This window comes from Meleagris gallopavo, chromosome 2 (assembly GCF_000146605.3).
Source record: "Meleagris gallopavo isolate NT-WF06-2002-E0010 breed Aviagen turkey brand Nicholas breeding stock chromosome 2, Turkey_5.1, whole genome shotgun sequence".
In the NCBI taxonomy this organism is placed as follows: Eukaryota; Metazoa; Chordata; class Aves; order Galliformes; family Phasianidae; genus Meleagris; species Meleagris gallopavo.
Genome location: NC_015012.2, coordinates 46,363,472 through 46,388,058, shown reverse-complemented (window position 1 = coordinate 46,388,058; position 24,587 = coordinate 46,363,472). Strand labels below are relative to the sequence as shown.

The 24,587-nt window shown below is 36.9% G+C and overlaps 1 protein-coding gene across 1 annotated transcript in view; it reads right to left on the bottom strand.

Moving 5' to 3' along the window:
* Nucleotides 1-24,587, bottom strand: part of SASH1 (SAM and SH3 domain containing 1) — a 518,758-nt gene that overhangs the window by 278,148 nt on the left and 216,023 nt on the right.

The window sequence follows — 24,587 nt, the reverse complement described above, 5'->3', positions numbered from 1 at the left end:
ACAGAATCACAGAATCACAGAATTGTAGGGGTTGGAAGGGACCTCTAGAGATCATCGAGACCAACCCCCCTGCCAAAGCAGGTTCCCTACACATACTTAACATGGAAAAATACAACACCTACATGTAAATGCCTTTCCAAGCCACCCCTTGCTTTATTCCTCTAAAGTATTCAATTATATGAAGTAGGAAAATACTTCATTGAAATTAAGTTTGTTCTCTTTTCTCTCTCTAAATGCATCCTTACCCAGTAATGTGATCACACCTACCACTTACACTTCACAGGACAGAAGTCATATTTTATGTAAATCTTAATGCTATTATTCCAGTTTCTCTGCGTCACAGTTCAAGACAGCTAAAAGTACTGAAAGAGTAAAATCACACTATAATAATAGAATATAGTATATAATAATAACCAAATAATCAGAGTTGAAGCAGATTGAAACAGGGGACTTTGGAATTTCCAGCTCTTGGGAATGAGTCTCAAAAGTGATCCCTAGCATTATACCACCCGCCTCTCATCTACACTGGACAATGAGGTACTTACAAGAAGTGGAGGAACATACTAAGCAAACTCTCAGTTCATTTAAGAAGGAACCTGCAGGACTCATTTGAAGGCAGATGAACTAATAAAGCCCAGTAAAACAGTCACCAACAGCGTGTGTTCTACTTCACTAGAAGTATTTGTAGCCTCTTCTGCCATCCCTCAATAACACATACAGTTTAATTTACTGCTCTTATCTCACTTCCTACCACAATAAATCAGAGCTAGGAAAAGCTAGTGGAGAACAGAAAAACAGCATTTGAAAACATGACCTTTGCACATGGTAACTGAAAACTACAAAGAATTAAGAGCGTAGAATGGACTCCTGGACACATCTACGCTGGGATCTTTGAAGCCCGAAATTATCCATTATTACAACTCTAGACTTACATAGCCGTGCTGTCAAACTGTAAACCTGGATTCAGTTTAATAAATATAGTTAAGGGCGTTAGTATGTAATTACAGAATCAAAGATACTATACAGACATGCTAGTACACCATATATAAGAGGGCATTTTTAGATAGCCAACTTAGTTGCAGCAGTGTTTATAAACAGCATCTACTGAGACTGAAGTCTCTGTAACCAGCATCAGAGAACAGCTGTGTCTTTTCATACCAATGCTCCCACCGTTACTACAAAAGCCATGTGAAGAAAAAAATCCAGATGTAGTTACAGGGGAACAACATCGAAAACGTGATTCTCCTCTTACACCTTCTCAACATCTCTTCCCTCACTCCTCCCCACCCCCCTCCCACCATTAACTACTGTGTTATGGCCCAGGCTACAGCTGAAAAAAAACAACTACTGACACAGTGCAGCTTCCATGTTTGCCACTGAGAAATGACGGCATCAGTGAATTCTGCATCTGGCTTAACTCACAAAATACATTCCATAAGATCCTTGTTACTCACCTTCAGATCACCAAAGTTAAGAAAATATGTCTCAGCAACACAAATTTAAAACCTCATAATGCACAATCTCTTTCCCTGCTACTTTTCAGCATGAATATTTTATCAATGCCTACGTCCTTGGAACAAGTGGTGCCTGGAGGCGAAAGAAAATTTATCACCAGAAGGCTGAATGGCTTCTGATTTTCCAATGACAATAACTGCCCTTTCATTAAAGAGATGCTGCCTTTGGAGGGCAAGCAAAGGGCTCCAGGAGAAGCCCGACCTTGCCATGGTGTTCACCAGGCGGTGCTGAATCAGGGAGCTGATTGTTGGAGCAGTGCAAGGCTGCCAGTTCTGAAGAGGTTGAAAAAGAACTGAAAAACTATTAAACTGCAAGCACACTTACTTTGAGGGAATGGAAAGTTCAGTATCTAGGTATAAAAAAAAAAAAGCAAGAGGAAATATTCCTAGATTACGTTAATAAATCAAAAGAACAGTAAAAGTACAGATCTGAAGCCATCTATATGTAGGGTTTAACTTTTATTTTTTTGATAAACACAACTTTTCAGGAGCAAGTTGGGGTATGCTGCCACATTACAAGGTTGTCTAGTCTATCACCACCTAATTAAGAACTTAACACATCAATACAGAAGCATGCCACCCTGCATTAGAAGCCTGTTTAAGCTGTATTTGTGTAAATTGTTACAAATCTGTGCTGGCACCACTAAACTCAAAGTGGTGAATTTTGCACTCTGGAAATTAAATAAGGAGATTGTGTTAGTGAAAGCTAAAGAAGAAGGCGTACAAGCACCTACAGAAATAAAAGTTGTAACTAATCTCCAAAGGCACAGACGGCAAAAAATATTCATCTTCATTGTTCATCACCATGAAGAAACACAGGCGTACTAATCCTCATTAACTTTCTTTCCTTGGCATCTTTAATTGGAATTACTTTTCTCCTACATGGGAAACAATTTTTCCCCCATTTTAACTCTTCCAAGTAAAACCCAAACCCAACAATCCCATCACTCCCAAGTACTTCATATCCTATACTTATGCCCAAAGTCTGTAAAACCATTCAGACACCCCGGTCTTATGTACCATGTACTCTTAGCAATAGATTTGAAAATTATGAACAAAGCTTTTCTTGGACAGTGGCTACAAAACCAAGTAGAAGCCAGGAAGAAAGTTTATTTAACTTCGTATTTCCAATTCAACTTTCCTCCCCAAAGTTGAAGGTTCTTTTCCTCTTATTCTCCTTGTCAGTCTTTCCATCCACCTTTCCAGAACACTTTGGAAAATCATTCGCCAGAATAAGATATATCTCAGACAGGATATCTAGGAAAGCTTCGCACAGATAATGTAATTTTTTTTTTTAACCATATTAAATAAAATAATAATTAAAAGAATATATAGAGGTTCCTTAGTCTGAGGTTTAACTATATTTTTCCTATTAAAATTTTAACTACAGTTTAAAGTTAGATACCCAAGAAGAAACAAATTGCACCTGCTTTCTTTGAACAGCATTACCACTCATAGCAGCACTTTATTATGCTTTTAAAGATATCACCTACTTTATTTTTGTTGAGAAAAAAAAAAAGTTGAATAAAAATTAGACAATTCAAGTCCTCCTGACTCCATTTTAATTTGAAGGAAAACAATCCTTTTAATTTTAAAACCCTGAGCAGAATTTACTGTTTCAGAGTAATGAAACTATCAAGAAGTGAACTGTACAAACATGTTGCCCATCCTTGCAGCTGCAAATTACGTCTTGAACATACCTGCGTCTATTTCTCCAGGTACTCTCCTTATGTATTGTGGTATTTGTTACGTGTAAAGGCTACAGTAGAGTGAAAACAATTTGGGCTCCTATCATGTCAGGTTTGCATAATGTACAGTTGTCTCCACACTACCATCTTAGCACCATTAGTTTTATGTTTCAAGCTTTAAGCACAGGCTTTAAATCAGTCTTTCCTTCCATATTCCCTCTGCTTAGCTGTTGTTCTGAATGTTGCTTGCTAAATCATCTGAAGCAATTTTGATTACAAATGATTACACAACATAACACCAGTCTAGCATAATGTCTGTAAAGTGCAAAGTGTAGTTGTTCAAAAGTTCTGCACCAAGGCAGGTGGAAAACTTCAGATAAAGAAAAACCTAGGTACTGAAACTGTGGGCTTTTTCCTACTAGAAGAAAAAAAACAGCATGAAAACAAAATCCTGAGGGGAAAAAATGAGAGAAAAAAAAATCTCCACAGAAAGATTCATAGTTTTAAGGATAGAACAAGTCATGTAAGTTAAATCCCCAACTGCAGCAGGCAGGCACACAAGTAAAGGGCAATTGTCAAAATTGCTGACATCAAAGTAGAGAAACTAAAAACTGTATATTTGGAAATGCCACCAATATAATCTCCATATCACATCTGATACACAGTTTAAGACATGCCACATAAGGTTAAAGAGAAAAAGGCACATGCAGTGCTTCAACCTGATCCAGGAAATGCAGCAAAGAATCAAATTCACTGTACTGTTCAACATAAGAGGACATAATCATTACCTAATACGTACTGGACTGTACTACTGTATTACTCCCTTAGATCTCTGAATCCAGTTCTGTCTGGAAGTGTGGTGGAGTGTAGCTGCCCACCAGGGCAAAACCGCCACAATTTCCTATTGATAAAATGATAATAGCTGAGCATATACAGTAACTTCATTGAGTATTTTATACGGACTACACTGAAAAACTCACCAGCTCCTACAGGCAAAGCTACAGGCGTGAGAAGAATTTTAGAAGAGAAGGCTCAGACTTTACATGAACGTTAAAATCTATGTTGTACCAACCTTGTTTGGTCTTCCACAAGTGCTGCTTTCCTTCCTCATGATCAAACAGTACTTTTGAGAATACTGAAAACGTACTGCTGCACTCAAACAAATTCTTTGTAACAAATCCTTACAACAATTTTCTACTGTTCCATATCATGTAACATTTTGACATATCTCAGAACAATCTGTTTTGGAGATCTAGTATTACATTTTACTTCCAGATTGAATTTACCTAAAATTACACGATATGATAATTTAAAAATTGTTGGATGCAAGTAGGATACTCAGCAAGACCTCCATAAGAGGAGACTTGAACTTTATCAACGTTCAGTGCATGATTGATTTTAACAAGCGAAGTAATGCAGTAAGAGTAACACATCAGCATAATATTTTTAAAAATTAATACTAAAGGAAATACAATATTTTAAGAGCCCAGCCCAAAGTAACAGAAAACAAACTAGATATCACAGAATAATTCATCTGCCTTTTTTTTTGCCCCCTTTTTGGGCAAGATAGTTGAGAGTTCTTTAAACCATATTCTAAGCAGACTTCAAAGAGGAAAACAATTTGATATTTCCAGTTCAGTCTCACAGACTTTGCTGTTTCAAGCTCTTTTTCTCCTAATCTTCCTTACCCTTAAGGGAGCAAGAGTGAGAACAACCTGGCCTGCTGCCATCTGACCTACTACTTCCCTTTAGGAGAGATGATGAATAGCTGATGGAAAAGTTTATGTTGCACAAATAAACAAATGTCTCCATGAGGCGTAAGTATAAGCAGATAATTAATACCTGAGCAGCCACCACAGCCACACAGAAAGGAAGGAATATGCATTGCACTGCACTAATATACAGAGTCCAACACAGGGCTGCATGCACAATGTGGCAGTGTGAAAACTGGGATCTGGCCCACCCCAAGAAATCATCCCTGTGGTTTTCAGTATCTACTACTCTCACCAGGGTAATTCCATATTATGTAACCTCCACTTGACTGAAGGAAAGGCAGAGCAAGAAGTATCCACAATGCTCTAAGCAAACTCTGGAGAAAATAAGATTTATCTACAAAAAAAAAATAAAAAAAATAGCTTCTTTGCAATTACTGCTGTGCTCTTTTCTAAGATGTGTATGCAACTGCATTAGGATGGCCTCGTTTCTTCTACAAATATGCATTCATCACACTTAAACCAGATGTCATCCATGTCAGTGACAGATAGATCTTTCTCTAAAAATAGCTTTTCGCACCATATTCCAGTGGCTTTCTAACCAAGTAATGCATTTCCCTGTGAGAAGCGTAAATAAACGTCTGACAGAGAAGATAAAGTCAGCTATCACTTCAATTTACAGAACTAAAGCATACCAAAGATCACTTCACTAGATTTCTGAGTAGAGCATGAATATAAATTCATTTTCAGTGATTCATATCTGCTGAGCACAAATACTGTTAATGAAGCTGAATTTTGTTACCACTTTTCCGATAATGACTATTAGATCTGATGACATAGCTCACTACAGTCCAATATCTTTGACTCAGAAAAGGTTTTCAGCATGTTACTTAATGTATAACACTGGCAAAATTCTGTGCTGTTTCTGTGTTTGGCCTTCTCCTGATGGAGGCAGATTAGAAAGGAGTAATACAGGTTTGAAGGTTTTGTAACACTTCAAACACAGAATGGGAAGATTCAAGAGAATTCCTTTCTTGAATAGTTATGTAGCTATTCAATAGAACAGGACAGGCTGAAGGGCTTTATAGCCTCTACACAACTCAAATGTAAAACCAAACCAACAAAAAAACCCACACAAACAAATAAAAATAACCCTCACAATGAACATATTGATTCAAGCCATTCCGACATTTCTGTTGGTCAGAGCATTTCCCCTGGGGGTAAAGCTTACAAACCCACCAAGCACTCTCCAGAATCTCTATGAAGTGAAATGAAGCAATATTTAAAGCATTAGCACTACACACTCACTAGCCTGCTCATTTTATTGTATTATTTTCTACCATCATCATTCGTTTGTATTCCATGTGCTAACAGCAATATTACCTTCCTTGGTCAGTAATTTTATATGGGCTGCTAAGGCTGGAATTAGAAATCAGATGCCATTTCGAATCCAATTCTCCATATAATTAGGGAGGTCATACATTTTACTCACACAAAGTATTCTTAACAGTCTTCAGATGGCCTACAAATGCATCGTTCATTAACCTATGATGTCATTTAATGTCAAAACACTCCAATTCTAAATGGATTCAGTCTATTAAAAATTAAGTACAGATCTATAGTTAATACCTACACTTTGGAAACAAACAAATATAACACATCTACCTGATAACTATGTACATTTGAGACTTAGAGACACGTAAGTGCTCCCAACTCTTTTAGTAAACCTATAGGCAGGCAAAAACTAGTTCAAAAGCAAGAGTTTAGTCTCATTCAGCAAACCCATTCACAAAGTTTTTATGGACGAGAGAGTGATGGCACTGATGCAGACTGTACTAAGTCATTCAGATGAAGGTTAATCAGATATACTATTTTTCTCACATTCTTTTGATAGGTCACACAACATTCCAGCCTACTATTCAAACTTTTCAATCTTACTTCTATCAGGAGAAGAAAGTATGAAGTCTGCTTAATTTACACAGATTTGAATAATAAAAATTTAATTCTCTACTTGATGAAATGCTGAAGCATTGAGCCACTTCTGGAATTTTAGGTGTGTAGATCCAAAGAGTATTAACAGGATACTAATTGCTTAATTGAAGTTGGCACTCTCAAACTAGCATCAGTAAAGGGCACTAAATGCCACTACAATTGATCCATTTCAGTTTGAACAATGATCTTTACAGATAAGAAGTGACATTTAAATCATTTAATTCTTTTCTACATAAATTAATCATATCTTGGTGGAACCAAGCTCAAGAGAAGTAGATAAACATCTCTGATGCTGAAGGATACAATACAGTGAATCTCTCCAATGCACATAAAAGAAGCAAATACTAATTTTCATTTACATGGTTGCAGTTACTTACTAGCACATCCTTGGGGGGACAAAAAAATGAAAAACAGAAGTCTTAGCTGCTGTTTTCTTGTTTGAAACTTACAAACAACCACAAATACACTCTCAGCAACCTCACACACTTCTTACATGTAAGAGAGTGCATCAGAACCACTGATTATCAAGGAAGCTTCCCTTAATAATCAAGCCTACAGTGACTCATAACTCACATACAGCTTTTCTCAACTAGTGAGTTGCTGAAATTATATCTAGATGACACCCAAGGAACTCCACGAGAAAACTACAGAACACCTAGGATTGATGAGCTGGCAACTTACTAATCGTAATGCTCACTCAAGCTGCAAGAACAGAAGCGCTAGGCAGCCAGTTGCCACATGGAACCACAGCAGCCCCATGCAAGAGCCTACCTCCAGCTCCATAGCCCACATGCAGAGGAGGGGAACTGGGAGCAAAACTCCAATATTCTGGGAGAAAGGAGAGGCCGTGGCTTTATTACAGAATCACAGACCGGCTGGAGTTGGTACAGATCTCTGGTTCCCTCTAACTCATGCTTTCTCAAGCAGCAACACCCAAAGCAGGGTGCCCAGTAGCAGACCATATTCAGGCGTCTTTTGCAGATCTCCCTAGGAGGAGATTCCACAACCCCCCTGGGCAACCCATGCCAGTGCCTCCATTTCATCTCATCAAACACTGCAGCATTTCAAGGTAGTAAAAATCTCTACAAAATTCCAAGCCCAGAGTCCCAAGTTCCTTAAAAGAGAAAAAAAAATTGTGTCTAATCTTCCAAAATATTATTTCACAACAGAAATTACAGATCAAAAGACAGACAGACTTAGTTTTCTTTCTTACTTTTCAGTAAAGTGCAGGTTGAATCAAAGACACAGAAATGTTTGCAAGTAAACAAGTCGACCGAGAAAAGGTCAGATCACTAAGAAGTAAACCTACTGAGACTTTTCCTTGTCACTGAGATTCAGCAGAGAGCGCAGTATCTTGGGAACACAGGGACATACAGTCATGGAGAGGAAATCTGCCAAGAACTAAGTGAAGCAATTATTAACCCAGAAACGTCCTATTTTTCAATTAGACAATCTCATTTGTGCTTTCTCAAAGACAACGGGATATTCTGCTCCCTGTGCCTATCAAATGGTGCAAGGTTAACCTTACTTGTCCCTGCAAAAAGGTGTCACACATTTTCAAACAAGTTGCCAGATCTTCTCTGCAACAGAACAAGGTAAAAACGTGTCAGATACAGGAGGAGAGAAGATTGCAATCTCCACTTTTGCACTGAATTTAATTTCCTGTTGCAGCTGCACAAAAGTATCGGGATGGTGGAAGGGGCAAAGGTTTAGTGGAAAGAAAAATCCATCCAGGTTTTGCTTATAAATACATGCATATAAAGCTTTCTTTTTCCCCCTGGAATTCTATATTTCAAATGCGATAGCTTCAACTGAGAAAAAGAAGTTTTGTGTATACTACTTGAGAAGTATTTCCAGATCAGAGCCTTTAAATTATGTTTAGTACTCAAAATGTCTAGGACAGGTCTAACTCTGTAATCTTTAGATCTAAGTCTACCTGTGCTTGCAAATAACCAAGCTGTGACTTCAAGATGTAAACAGCACCTTTGAAATGCATACGGCAGAAAGATGAATTCACTGGAAAACCCCATGTTTCCCTTGCATTGAGGCTTTCCTGGGGAGATCCATAAACTCCTTAAAACTTACATCACTGAAGTATTCAAGATGCCCTGGTATTCTGAAAATCATGCAAATCAGAGACCTGGAGCTATTAAAAAAAAAACCTGTCTTTTTTTTTTTTCTTCCTAATCTCTCAGAGGTGCTATCCTAGTTCTCTCAGGTCTACATCCGTTCCTTCTTTCTTGTAATGCTCTGCTTTAACCAGAAGCATTAGCCATAGTAGTTATTCATCACATTATAAAATATATGGTTCTGTCACATTTAAATACGTAGTTTGATTCTCTCATGTAAAATTACAGGGTAAATGCGAGGGAAATGGAGAGGGAGGCATCACTTCTCATTTACCAGCGGGATGTTTGGGGGAAAAAAAACAAACAACAGAACACCACACCCCCTCCATCACTGTGAGACCCAACAGGTTTTAGTTATGTTGAACTGGGACCTATTTAAAACAAAACTATACATTTAAAGTGATTTCCTAGTAGAAACGATCAGAGAAATAAATTAATGACTGCTATTAAATAAAACATTTTGGCACTGAATATTATGCTAAGTTGATTTGCATAATTTAACAGATGCAGGGACTTTGGAAATAACAATGTAAATGAGTGCTGAAAGTGTGCAGTCATAAAAGAGCAGATTCTACCGTGTGTAAGATTCTCCACTACAATTTAAGCTTATCTTTTCAGTTCTTAATTACATTTGTAAATGATGGTTAAAACAACTTGTTGGTAAATCCTCTGCTGTCACTCTACTTCGGTGTTATAATGTTTATTTACAAGTTTCTCTTTCCATCTCCCAAAAGAAAAATTAAGTTCTGAACACAGAAGAATCAAAGAGATTCCCACAGCTGGCAGAATATAAAAAAATAAATGAAGCTGTTACTAACGAGCTATAAGACAGCAATGTACTATATACGCTGTCAGGCAAGCCCTGAGGAAAACAAATATTTCATATAATTAGGAAGGCACTCATTCAAATAATAATCGCAAAATAACAAATATTTTACTTAAATGTCTCGTAGAGCACTTCTTAAAAAGAGATATCACTTGCTGTTTGTATACTTGGCTTTGTTTCAAAAAGACTGTATGGTAGTAAAACACAGATCAATATCTATGTGACATGGTATGATTGTTTAATTACAGCAAACAAAAATTAATGATCTGGAATTATTCTGCTACATATTTATTTTTTAAATATCCAGCTTTGATATACAACACCAGATAGTTGCATGTTCACTTAAGTCCATACCAGCTGACAGAAAAAGGACAAAAACATCAACAAATTTGCAAGGCTTCGTAAAGCATTTCAGGCAAGCTGCAGCACAAGGTAAACTTGAAAGTGCAGCATTTCATTTTCCCTTGTTCATAGGCATAAACAAGCACAGGTGTTTGTTTAAGCCAAGTACTCTCAACAGGATCTCAAACAAATCTTAAGAGCTACAATTTAACAAGACATCTCTGCCACCTCCAAGTTACCTGCACACTGAGTTTGTACAGTGGACATGAAATAAGCCAAGTAAAACAAGTTAATAATGAAGCTCAGTATTACTGCTGTCCATATTAGCTCTACCCATTCTAGAATAAAGTCACAAATCCTGCTACTGAGGACTGTGAGCATCTTCTGGGACTAGACTGATTATTTTCATACAAATTCATCACCCACTTTTAAAATTAAAAACAAACAAAAACAAAGGCAAAAAGCTACAGCTATGAGCTTACTATTAAGTTGCCAAATTAAATTTAAAAGACCAAAGTACAGTGATGGTTTTCTGACCACAATCCCAACAAATCAACTCTTTGAATTGGAACTAACATAACTAACATGTTTTTTGCTTTTATGAAATGTGATTCAGACTAATCCTCCTGAAAACACATCAGGGTAAAGAAGAGGTCATGGACTAAATGCAGTAGCAATGCAATACAAAGCGTATTAAAAGAGAAGAGCAATGTAGTTCTGAACTTTAAAACAACAATGCAAAGAGTAACCTAGCTAGGTTGGTATTAGAAATTGCCACAGTTTGGTATGTGTTCTTGCATGCATGTGTATACCTTGATTCACACGTATGCATTCTCAAAACTTTCACAGAAGTATTTTAGTGTGTTAACTCCAATGAAAAGCACCAAGTGTTTCTCAGTGAAGGCTGCAGTTTCTTCAACAGAAAACCTTAACCAGCCTGTTGCAGAAAAAGAGGCTATTTTGGGAAAATCTAGACAATATAACCATGAGAAACAAAGTTACTTAGCAGACATTAGTTATTAGCTGCTACTTATCAGATTCATGAAGTTGAAGTAAATTTATTAGTAGCAATCTGCCATTACAAATTTCACATCTGTTCCACAAGACGTTTTTTTTTCCTGCATCGCGTACTGTCAGAAGACTGACATCTTGTTTGCTTCATTCTTGTTCGTGAAGCATCTCGAAATGCAATGATTTTTCCCTTAAGACAAAAATCTTAAATAAGCACCGTCTGTAATCAACCATTTAAGAAAGCCAAATTTGCTCATAAGTATACAGTTTAGAAAAAATATTTAAAAAAAATAGAGCTAGAGCATAGCAAGTAAAAAAAAAAAACCTAACAGATCTGTCCTTCCTCCCTCCTTAGAAGAATCTTCCACTACACACACACACACACACACACACACACACACACACACACACACAGAATGTAAAAAAATATATATATATAAGCCTGCAATAGAAGCTAACCAATTATCCAGAAAGAGAATCTTAGTGATAGCCTCCAACCACCTTGGAATACAGGCATTCCATATATACGTTCAGCTGAAGTAACCCCACTGAACTGTTAAGAAACATTTTCCCCTCCCACGCTGAAGTATGGAACTGCATGGGTCCAAATGAAGAGGTATGAATGTCAGATTCAACACTACTTGAGGATAGCTTCAGGATAGCTAGTTATGTATTTTGAAATAAGGTTTTTAGTGTTTATGAGCTTTTGTTAGTATAATTTTCATTTGGAATCTCCTTTTAACAGCAGCAGGAACAGCTATTTCTTTTGACGTTTTATATGTCTATACTGGAGCCTTCTATCATTTATTATGGTAAGAGAACAAGTAACATGGTAATAAGAGCTAGAAGTAAAACATTTCTAAAATGAATCATTTTATTTCTGAAAATAAAATGAAACTTGTTCAGTAAGAATGTAGCCAGTGATGGAAAATGGAAAAGACACCTGAGATACTTACAACCTAGAACAATGACCAATGAGAAAGCTTGCAAAGCCAGACTGCAGTTAAAAAGTCTGTTGTACAACATGGATTCAGACTAACTTTTCCCAGTTTCTGCACTATTTTAATTCTGGAAACTACCCGAATTGCAAAATGAATTGGAAGATTTTAAAATATATGCATTAATAAAAAATTCTATTCCTAATACTTTGAAGACTGCCTGAAGTACAGTATAAGCTAAGAGTATTTATGGACCTTTTTTAAAAAAAAAAAAAAGCTAATCTTTATTGAAATCATTTCATCATTTATCACAGAAATGAATTTCTATTAATCCTCACCTCCACCCCTTCTGTGGGAAGGGAATCCTTCATTATATGATGATGTTAAGTACACTGAGGTTAAGTACTATAAAAAAAGAAACAAAATAGAACCATGAAAAACTACAGCTTTTACAAATAACAGCTTTAGGTATTGAGAACCAACATCTTAAAGTCAAACACAAGACAGGCAATGTTGGTATAAGATGAACACTTAAAATGGGTGCAGCTGTCAAGCTGTTGGGCTGCAAATGGTCACAAAAAGCCCCAGCATGGGTTTGCCCTGGCACTGGTGTGCTTTGCTCAGACCAGGCAGCTCTTCAAACAACATCTGGATTCACGTGCCTCTGTCATTCTTAAAAGGGTTCAAAGCACAACTAGTGAAAAAACCTATGCAAGCACAAAACCTGACCTTCTGCACCTTTCCATTTTGCTGTTTTCTGATCTTTCTGGTCTTGCTCCTTCAATAGAAAAGAAAACTCTAACAGGCTTGAAAACAGCATGGGGTATAGACCACAATGTAATATCTAAAGTAACATATGCTGTCTCTTGTACATTTCAAGAAAAAAAAAAATCTTTCTCCAGGAATACATTTTTAAGCGTTCCTATTCAACGAGAAGAAAATCTAAAAGCTGAAAAATCATTTGTATCTAGGCTTGATACTGATATAATTATGTTCTCAAGAGCTGTTTTGTTCACACAGATCCCTGATAATTCATCAGTGGGTATAACATCACATTTGCGTGCACGCACCAAGTCTCCTTCCCTCACTGCGATGGATGCCAGTGACAGGATGGTTTCCTGTCTTTCTAACCACTCAGCCAACACTTAACAACAACAAAGCAACAACAACAATTGCCAGTTCATTTACTCAACTCTGTCATGACCTGTTCTTCCATTTGGATATTTCTTATTCATAGTTGTCTATTTCCTACTTCATATAAGCGGGCAATAAAATCTTGTTTCTGTTGATAAGGGGTGATTGAAGTTATTACTTCATATTTTCCTGACTCTCTCTTTAGAGAAGAAGTTTAAAGTTTTCTTCATAAGACCTCAAAAGAAAAAAGTTTTAGCAACCATTCAGTGAAAAGAAGGGACATTTTAAGCACAAGTACTTTCCCATTTTAACTTCAAAGGGTTTGAAACAAGACAAATATTTCATACTGCTACAGGTACCTTTTGAATACAAGCTACTTCAGCCTCATATGCTGTCAAAAGATTTTTTTATTTTTGCTTTTACTTCAAACATTGGAGGACTTTAGTATAAAAACCTTTGTTCAGGATAATACCTTCAGTTAAAAAGTTCATGTATTTATAGACGCACATACACATACAGGTGCTCTGATTTTGTCAGCTAGCTTCTCCTTTATCCCAATGTTAGCCCTGCAGTTGCAACAATCTATAACCTTGAGAATATCTATACACCTGATTTTGACCTAGTGACAGCATTAAGCAAACGTCTCCCACGGGCCAGAAAAAGGAAGTTTCTGGATATCTTCCAGCTAAGTGACAAATCCCATGAATAACATTTTGCAAGTATAGGCTTAACCATACAGTCTTCCACAGAAAATAGGTACGCCAGCATAGACTGAACGTACTAAGCCTTCATAGGAGCATTCTGAACAAGGACATATTACAGCTCCATAGTTTTAATGTTTCACAACTGAGGATTTAAAAATTAAGATAACTGTCACCTTTTTTTTTTTGCTCTAGCAACAAAAGATGATCAAAATAAAAACAAAACAACCTCACTGGGTTAAAAAGTTGAACTGTACATTACTGCTAATATACAAACTGCTTATTCCTTTAAAAAAAATGAAAAAGAGCAATTGTAATGAAGTGAATGGCTTTTCCATGTGAGAATAACCTTCTTTACCTCTGTTCAAAAATACCATCAATATGAAAAAAATATGTTGGCAAAGGCTGGGTATGCTAGATACACTTAAAGCACTATTACCACAAGTAATGCATGATTTAATCTAATACATGAATGAAAAAGACATAGGATAAAAACTTACACTCAAAAAAACCCCACATACACACACACACACACACACACACACAAAATCAAGCAGAGTCATAAAATTTCATTTCAAAAGATAGAATTGAAAAGATAACGATAGAACAATCACTGTTTCAACTGAAGGATTATACATGTATTGCCATTTCCACGACAGTGCCAGAAACACAAAGGGAGGTTTTTCTCTCCTGCAGTCCACTGCCTCATCCATCATACCTCTGTTTAAGCAAAAGAACCTGTGGAATTTGCACACCCCAAACAGAACATTCTCCCTAAAAAACTAAAAACTAAGTCGCTAGAAAAAAAACAAAACCCTTCCTATGCCCAGATATGGCATATCATTAGTACATGCGTTTTTGCATTATTTATAAGTCAGAGCCATGGATGGTCAGAACTGTGCTATGGCAAAGCAGAGTGAAACAATACAAGAGCACACAAAGAAAACAGCACTTCATGCTATAACATGACATCTGGAGAACAAGTAGTCAAATTAGAAACACAGGTAAACCACTTCACCCAATAATTTTCTGTAATCGAAGACCAAACAATCCAACACTAAATCAAAAACCATTATTAAAAAAAAAAAAAAAAATCAGTGAAGATATTCGCAAGCAATCTGGTTCTATAGAGGACAGATCAATCTTTCCATTCAAGAATACCAATGACTTGGAGAAGCAGCATACATATACAATGTTTTAGGAACCATCCATTGCCAATTATGAAACAAGCCAACATCAGCACTAAAGATTTTAAATTTGAACTAGAGATAGGCTTATTACTTACGTGTTTGTTTATACAGAGCTGATCAATATATTTGTGTAATGGAGAACACTTACCACAGGAAATAAATGCTCTCCCAAATCATGAAGAGAAAGCTTCCACTTACCTGAAAGAAAAAGGAAATTAAGATTATTCAAGAATCCTTTCTTGCAAATCTAACATTTAGGGGAGGGGAAGTTCTACTTTGTTCAGTTTCGACTTTCCCTTTTCCCCCCTCCTCCCACAAATGGTTAAGAGATGTTTTGAAGGGGTATAGTCTGCATGTCCAGTACTACCAGTAAACATACATACATTTAAAAACATGCTTGAAATGTCTCTTATTCAAAATGGCAAAGGAATTGAGGCTACTAGAAGAGGGGTACACAGTTTAGGGCAGAGAGCAGGGGAGAGGATATAAGCCTCATCTCACAGACATGGAGGGAGTGATAGCTCTGGGTAATTTCTCAACAGGGAAACATCAAGGGCTGTGTTGGGACTCATTCCTCTGCAAAGAACAACAGGCAAAGGCTCAGCCAAGCTTCCCCCTTCTGAATGAGGTTGTGCATTCCTTACTCGGGAATATATGGAAAGTATGGAGTCATTATGTAATCAAATGTGCATAAAAATAGCTTTTAAATAAAGTGGTGTCAACAGGTCAGAAGGAAGTCAAAGAATCATAGAACAGCTTGGGTTGGAAGGGAACTTAAAGATCACGTAGTTCAAACTCCCTGTTGAGGGTACAGTTACTAACCACTAAACTAGGCATTAGATCAGGCTGCCACAGCCCCACAAGGCCTTGAGCACCTCCAGGGAAAGGGCATCCACAACCTCTCCGAGCAGCTTGTTCCAGCACCTCACCACCCTCTCAGTGAAAAATTTCCCCCTAACATCCAACCTAAATCTCCCTCCTCTTAATTTAAAGCCATTCTCCCCTGTCTATCAGACTGTGCAAAAGGAGAAGGACAGTCCAGCTGCTATAAGCTCCCCTCAAGTACAGAAGGCCGCATTATGGTCTCTCAGAAGCCTTCTCTTCTCCAGGCTAAACAAGCCCAAGCCCAACTCTCTCAGCCTGTGTTCATTGAAGAGGTGCTCCAGCACTACAGTATGCTTTAGCTTTGTGAGCAACAACTGTGATAATAAACATGAGTTTACTGAAATCTGAAATGAGATTGCATCTGAAAGTTACTAGAACACAGATTTTTATTTAATATTATTTTTTAATTAAACCACATTGTCTTCATTGAACATGAATATAGATCCATTCAAATTTTTTTTAGTTACTAGCATGTACCATCAAAGAATGGGATAGTTTGAACACACATCTCTGTTCAAGCACATGAAATACATAATGTGTAAGGACAGTTTGGAGAGAGGTTAGGATGAGAGAAAAGAAAAGAATTAAGTCCCTCATTTACAATTGATACTGTCTTTGAACTGCAATGCTCCTTATCTAACTTTGCCATCATGGGAAACATTTGAATCATTCAAAACACAGTGCTGTGCATTTAAATAAGGAACTCTGTAAGTTCCTGAAGCCCTGTAGTCAGGTTGTATCACACAGCATATCTGCAGAGTGCCTTTCATTGTAAAGCCACAGAGAATGATAGGTGATGTGCCAGCCCTTGGTCCAGAGGAATGGAGCTTCCCTGGCAGACCAGGACCTCAGGGCACAAGCATATCCATCAGTGCTGGCACATCATAGATGTTTTGCGTTCAGCACTCAGCACATTTCACCTGTTAACACACTTTTTTACCCTTACCTAGTGGGAAAGAGCACAGGAAAAAAAATAAAAACTCCACAAAATCCTTTGTCAATCTTTATAAAGCTTTGTTAATTCTCTTTTTTTATTTATTTCCTAAGACCAGTATTATCTCTAACTAAACCAAGATCTTTTAAGAAATGTATTTATCTTCAGCCTTTTTCTTACTGTTTGCATACTGCAAGATAGTGTTTTTCTCTGTATTTTTTTCCCAGATGCTCTACAGGGAAGTACTCAGAATATGCTCAAAAACAGACAAGAAAATTCATATTCACAACACATTTAATAAACTAAGACTAAGGACATCAGGCACAGGTCAGATACTGTTTAAGACAGCCCTTATTTCTACCATTATCTTACAGAACAGTTACAGACATGGAAAACAAAAGACAACTTTTAATAAATGTATACAGGAATTCAGAGTTACTAAAATGTAAGCAGCAATCACAGAAAGTTATCTATCTATATTTTTTTTTAAAACTTGTGCAGCTGTCAAAAAAGACCAAGCTGCCCCTTGGATAGTTAGGGAGCGTCTCACAGTTCTGCTGCTCCTCCTGGACGTGCCCTTGCACATCACCCTACTGCTAGGTCACCAAACATGCCATTAGAAAAATTCATTATTCATTACACTGCTTTTTAACATAAGAAAACCAACAAGCACAAAAGAAGCAAAACCCATCTACTTGGTATGCATTTTAGTCTTGCACTTTACTACAAAGCTTACTGAGACTCTGTCTTCCTTAAGTAGGATGCAGCACCGAGCCTTGTAAACTGTGGTACAGTTAAGCTGTTGTTAAACTACCCAGACAGTTCTTTTTTTCTACTTTAACAAGAATTTGAAGTTATTTCCTAAATAAGACGGATATAGTATGTTGTGAACATACAGTCATGGTTATCAGGTTTATCATCAATATTCCACATCATTAACATGCCATCATCTGGAAGTTTCTAGCTACAATGAATAGTGAAATTTACTGTAAAAATAAGCCAGAGGAAAAAAATAAAAGGTAGTGTACTTTTCCTCCTGGAATACTGTATGCTAGAATTTAATGTTTTGACTGAAGTTTTAGGCAAATTTCTTAAGCCCAATGCCTAGGGGATTGCACCTTCTAAAACACAAAGTATAAGCCATTCCCTGCTTACAGTTTCATCTAAAGCCAAGTCTAATTTTGTGGCTTTGGGTAGGTTTTAGTTCAACAGGTACTAACTGCATTGAAAACATCTGAAGAATTTGGCTGTACTGGCAACTTCATGGTCAAAGCAAGTTATAAAACCAGTGGTATCTCTAACAGGAAACCCTTTTTTATAGGTAGATTATTAAAGTTTCCATATGCATCACTTCAATTCTAGTCTGACACACATTGAATTGACTTGGTAACCTGATTAATACATTACCAGTCATTTGGGAACAGATGTAGCTAATACAATTATCATAGTAACAAACTGCAATTATGGGTAAAAGTCAATTTGCAGACCTGTAAAGCGTAGTGAACAGGTGCAGTGAAGTTACATTATTTCTATATGCACTTTACAACCAAGGTATGGTATCTAAAGCTGTTGTCTACACTTCAAACACGATTTAAAGCAAAACTCAAAAGAAATGTGTCTGAAGATCCTACTTAGGGAGCAGAAATTCCCTAACAATGCAGATGTAGCTATTCAAAAAAATCTGAGGATGTAACTAAAATAAAGCTAGAATGCATTTTAAGTCTTAGGTATAACATAGGTGGTTGGAGTACAGAGTCATAACAGACCTTTCCTCATCTTCAAATACCTTTTCATATATTTCCATCTGTTACATGAAAGTGTACAATAACAAGACAATGCACCAATAGGATTTCACTTAAAATACTCACGATTGATACCCACATTCACTGTTTGTGTTGCCACACAAAGATTCAGCCTCTCCTCCCCTGCATCTACACTCACTGCTGAAGACAAGACTTATTCTGAAATACAATTGATGTCAGTACAATTTTCAAGGAAAATTAGTGTCCAGTAAATCTGTGAGTTAGCCTTCCCATGGGAAAATAATCCCCTTCTACTAACTATGTAACTTCTCTGAGCTGATTCAACCTCACCTTTTGCTACTGCTGTTTTGACATATGGAGATCACACATGATATTACAATTCTTGTCATGATCAGATGTGTCCAAAGCAGCAATGCAGTAGACTTCAGCATACATCCAGTTGACCTTGAATTTACTTATTTCATACGAATTTGTGCTTTACTTTTCATATGAAGGCACATTCCTGGCACTCGGGCTATGCAAAGTCTCACAGTATTGATTGAAGTCTCTTTATGGGACCTAATATCATCGCCCTATTCATTACTTTGCTATTCAACAACAACCCAGCACTGAAAGAGGAACCATCAAATTTGTTCATACTAACAGGTGTTGTTATTTCCAGAACAGATGAAGTGTGCTGTAAGGTAAGTCTTTGGCATGAATGGTTTTATGGCAAGTTTCCAGACTCCAATCTCAGAGGAAAGTAAGGACACCTTGAAATCCCAAATCAGAAAAACTTTCAAGTAAAGCTGAATTGACTCTGCAGCAAGGTTAAGTACTTTACCAAACTAAGGTTTCCAGTAAAAGAAAAGCTAAGAATGCTGTGCAATGACATAGCTGTTTTTAATTGAAAAAGGAAGGTCGATTACAGAAATATGTTCACTATATGTTTGAAAACACTGTCTGCACCAAAATAGTCAAGCAAGAAAAAGGAAATCTCTCCTTGCCTTAAAATTATTTCTATTGCTTGCAACATAACTAAAGTTGTCAGCATTGACATGTAATTGATTATAAACAAAATGTGAAGTATCCTGATGTTCAAACTATTCCTCTCCTCCAACAACCACTTCAAGCAGCCTAGGCACCAACACACAGGACACTGCCATGCGCAGTGCCTACCAGCAAAAAGAAAACGGAAACAGAGCTTTTCTGTCTAGCAAATGCATGCAAAAATAGCTGCAAACCCAGTATTGTGAGAAAACATTTATTCTCCATTAGAATCAGTTTAAAGGGATTTGTTTCTGCACCAGCTGTGGTGAACTCACAAATGCCTGTAAGATGGAGATAAGCTATGACCACAGTTGCTGCTCTATTACTTTGCCTGCATGTTGGATGTTTTTGTGATTATAGTTACTCCACGATTTAACAGTAGGAGGCTAATGGAAATGTTACTTGCTACAGTAGCAGACTAAATCAGTTGGGGAAAGGAAAAGAAATGTGTTTACACTTGAAGATGTCACATAAAACAGTGGGAAGCTCCCACCCCTAACACCAGAATTGGCACGTTCAGTCAAGGACTCATCTACATTATTACATGTTCCCTCCCACTTAGAGATCTATTAATTTACAATTAGTTGTATTGATTTCATAGCAGATTTGTAATTTCTGTAATAATATATGGACTACTGAAGAAATTAACTACACCCATTCCCAAAGATAAGCAGTTTGATAAACAGGTCTCGGCACAAATTATTGAGCACATTACTGACAGCCTGGATTTTTCTGCTTTAAATTCTACATTAACTACAGTAAAACTGATAAGTAGATTTTCTCTGCCCCACCAAGAGTTTCTTCTCTTACTCTTGACAGCAATCCACTAGCAGAAAGTGTAATCAGCTGAGAGAGATAATGTCAGTTCAGCCACTGAGGCCTTGTTAAGCTGGAGAGATTTAAAATAATGTAGCTATTGTGTACATCGTCTTACTGGCAAAGGCACTGCACTCTCTGTAAAAAGTTAAAGTATCTGGAAAGTAACCCTGAGTAAAATGAAATCTCATCATTATTTTGAGAACTTCATCTACATGAAAATGGAAGAATTAACAGGCCAACAAATAAAGATTCTAGAACATAAACTGTTTAAAACATGAGAATGCTTTCCAGGACAGTGTCTGTTGTTTATTATTTTATAAAATACTTAGTAACACCATTTTTATTTTTTGCTTATTATTTTAATAATATACTAAGGTGTTCTAAAGAGCAGGCTTGTGCCTGTTAGTTCTGACTTAATTTTGTACTTTCCTCATGCAAATAGAAAAAATAAAAATATTTGTAAATATAAAATATAAATATATAATAATAATATATATATATATAAATACAAAATAAAAAATAAAAATAAAATCTGCTATTTTTTTCCTGCCCTGTAGATGTTTCACTTGGTAACATGAACAGAATTTCTTTTAATTTCAGGTAAAGCCTGTTCAACATAAAGGTGATAGAACACTTAAAAGAATGTCCAATCCCTATAGTTATGCTAGAGAAATAACATAGCAATCGTAATTAAAGTCTCTACCAAATTTTGACAATCTTTGTGAAATCTTCCAGTTTTATGTATACTTGCTTCAAAAATAAATACTCTTCTTCACTAAGAGGTATTCAGAAAGCTAGTGTACATGCCTTTGTATACTCTAGGCATCCGTTATCTTGGTACTTAAATGTTCTTTTAACCAAAAATGCATATAGATCGCATATAAAATGCATAAGAGCATAATGCATATAAAAATGAAGATAAACACCACTGTGTAAAATTTGCATACATAAATATATTTTATAACTATTAAAACATCAGATGTTTTACAGTGTTGGTGCAGAAATTTATCTACATATAGCACCTGCAACAGTGGACGTGAAAATTTATGTTAGCCCAAGTATTTACCGAACACCATCAGAAGCTTGACAGAATTGTTAAACTGTTCATGATTATTTATAGTATTTAAACACTGTAGAATTTGAGAGGTGTACAAACTCAGAAACATTCAAAGATAATCCATCAAAGAGGATGTATCTACATCTATATAAAGTTGTCCAACTTGTCATTAAGATCACATATAACAGGTGTCAAGCTTCCAAATACTAGAACAAACACAGCAGATACCCGATAGACAATGGCATTAACTCTCCATATAGCATGAATCGACATCTTGAACACCAGATGAAGCAGAGGCTTTGGAGAAGTAGGAAAAAATAGGGCATGGCACATGGTAATTATTTACTTTGTAAACCTGTAGTGGCTGAACTTTTTGCTAAGATGTAATAATATATTATTTAGCTCCCTGGAGCCTTAGAAATACAGCTACAATGCAAAAAATATCATTTCCCAATGATATTAGCATGCCTTAAATCACTAGAAGTCTCTGCTGTAAAACTGAGAGCTGCTTGAAGATGAGGAAATGAAGGTCCTAGAATTACAACGTATTTTCTTCCTGTAATATTTAAGAGTCAAACAACTGGGTATGTAACTCAGATTTTGAGTATTATTTATGTTTCCAACACAGCTCCATGTGCCTTGAGTATCTTTACTATGAACAGGTTAGCAAACACAGTAGTAGGGTAGAGAGAAGTGACCATCTGCTTTTGGTCAATCATGCTAAAGTGCTAGGTAGAACATCAGTTTGTCTATCGCAACTCAAGATCACCAAGAATAGGAAGAGGAATCAAAGAAAGTGCTACAGACAAGCAAAATTAATAATGTTTAATTGGACATGGGATACCATTTCCATTGTTTGAAGCAGCCAACTTTAACACAGATTTAACACGTGCATATACTAACAAATGTAGACTGAGTGCACCTATAAGAAGTCTGCAAATGCTTTTTTTTTGAAAGCATTTTCTATTTACTATAATTTTTATTAGATAAATTGCCTTAAAGATTTATTTGAATAGTGTAGGCAGACACCAGATAACTGGCACTAATGCATTTCAAACAGTATCAGCTGCTTCCTATACAACAGCCTTGTAAAACCTCTACTATATTTTGTGTCTGAAAATTAGTGAAGTGTAACATTATTTGACTGTCTCATTTCTCAGCAGCATACAGCCCTGCTTTTCTCCATCACTGCCTGTTGCCATACCCTCACCAATCAATAACAAATGAGCTCTCAGTGTTTACTCTGTTCAAAATTCATTGCTACAGCTAACTGCTGCCATTCTGCGCTCATCTGCAGGAGTAAAATGGGCTGTGGGTTTGATCAGTGATCAACTGTGCTTGCTGTACATTGCTACTAAAAAAATTCTAAATTGCTACTGAATGTCATGGTTCACTTATGCCTCATTGTGATAGATGCACAGACAATCATAAAGACAAGGTCAGACACCACTTATACATTTTCAAATCATTAAAACAGTCAGTGTAAACCTCTACAGGTACATCAAAGAAACACAGTGGGATGAATATTATCACAAAATCCCAGGTTTAGTGTGTGCTAAAGCATTTCCATATGTCAAGGCCACCACACTCAAGACAGTCTCCTAAATATTCAGTGCATCAAAACAGAGACAGGCAAGCATACAGTCGAGGCATTTGCTCTGCACTGAGGTGCAAGGAGACACCAAACAGCTGTAACCTACTCAAGTGTCAAGGTAGAAGACATGTCTTAGCAGTGGAGCTTAGAGAGATGCTTTCTGCTGTTGCGGTTCTTCCTAACTTCCCTATTGAGAGCTACTTAAAATATTGGCCAAACTGTTAGTCAGTGTTAAAGGACACAACCCATTACTGCTCTCTCTCTCTCTTTCTCTGCAGGCTGTAGATTACTTGCCTTCCTAATTCAAAACTCAGTTACAGGAGATTCCAATGGAAAACAGTGCTACCCTGTAGTCAGAAATGTACTGAAGGGATACAAGGTACTGCAAAAAAGAGATATGGACATCAACGAGAAGCTTGACTCTTGCAGGACTATTACACATTCTGAGATATATAAAGCTTGCAGGCAGGAACAAATCACAGAGCTTTAAGATGGAAGGAATGCAAGTGCTCCTCACACACAAATAAGGATGGAAAAGTCACAAGCACAAGGTAAAGTAGTTAGGATCAGGAACAAGCTGGAAGGCTCAAGCTGGCTCCATAAATATCATTTGCAGAGCAGTGATCTATTCACACACATCACACCAGACCATGACGTTATCTGTGAAATAGGAGACAGCCACGATAGAAGTGACTACACAACACTCCATTAATACAAGGAGCTGCTCAGCTCTGTGTGAGCCCAGATGAAACTACTTTGCCTAGAGGGAACAAGACATTTTACAGAACTAATGCTTAATGTCTATCTAAGGACTGGTAGGAGTTCCTTCAGGTTTTCAGAGCAATATTGAGCTCGCTGTAGATATCACAAAGATAATTTGATCTGTTACTTGTAATGTGTCCAGAATTAGGGCAGTGAAAAAGGCGGCAAAGCTGACTGCCTACAAGAGTACTCAAGACCATCGAGTTACCACACATCATGGGGAGAAAGAAAAAGAAAGCATGCCTCTAAGAAACTGTAACAAATTTCCTTTTTCCACAGCTCAGGCCTCTTACCCACTCGATTTAAAATTATAGTCCAGCTTAATAATTGCCTTAGGTTTACTCTCAGGGAAAAGAAATCCACATGTAAATGGAAAGCACCTGTAAGAAACTTCAAGCTGCAGAAATCTTTTCAGCTCTTGTCTTGTATTAAGAAAACAGAGAAGTCAGACATGTTCCAAACTGTTAGCATGAATCTAAAATGCAGATTGAGAAATGGCAAAAGGTAAGCTATCCGAACAACTAAACTTGCACAACATACGATTTAATTGCCAGGAGCCTCCATTGC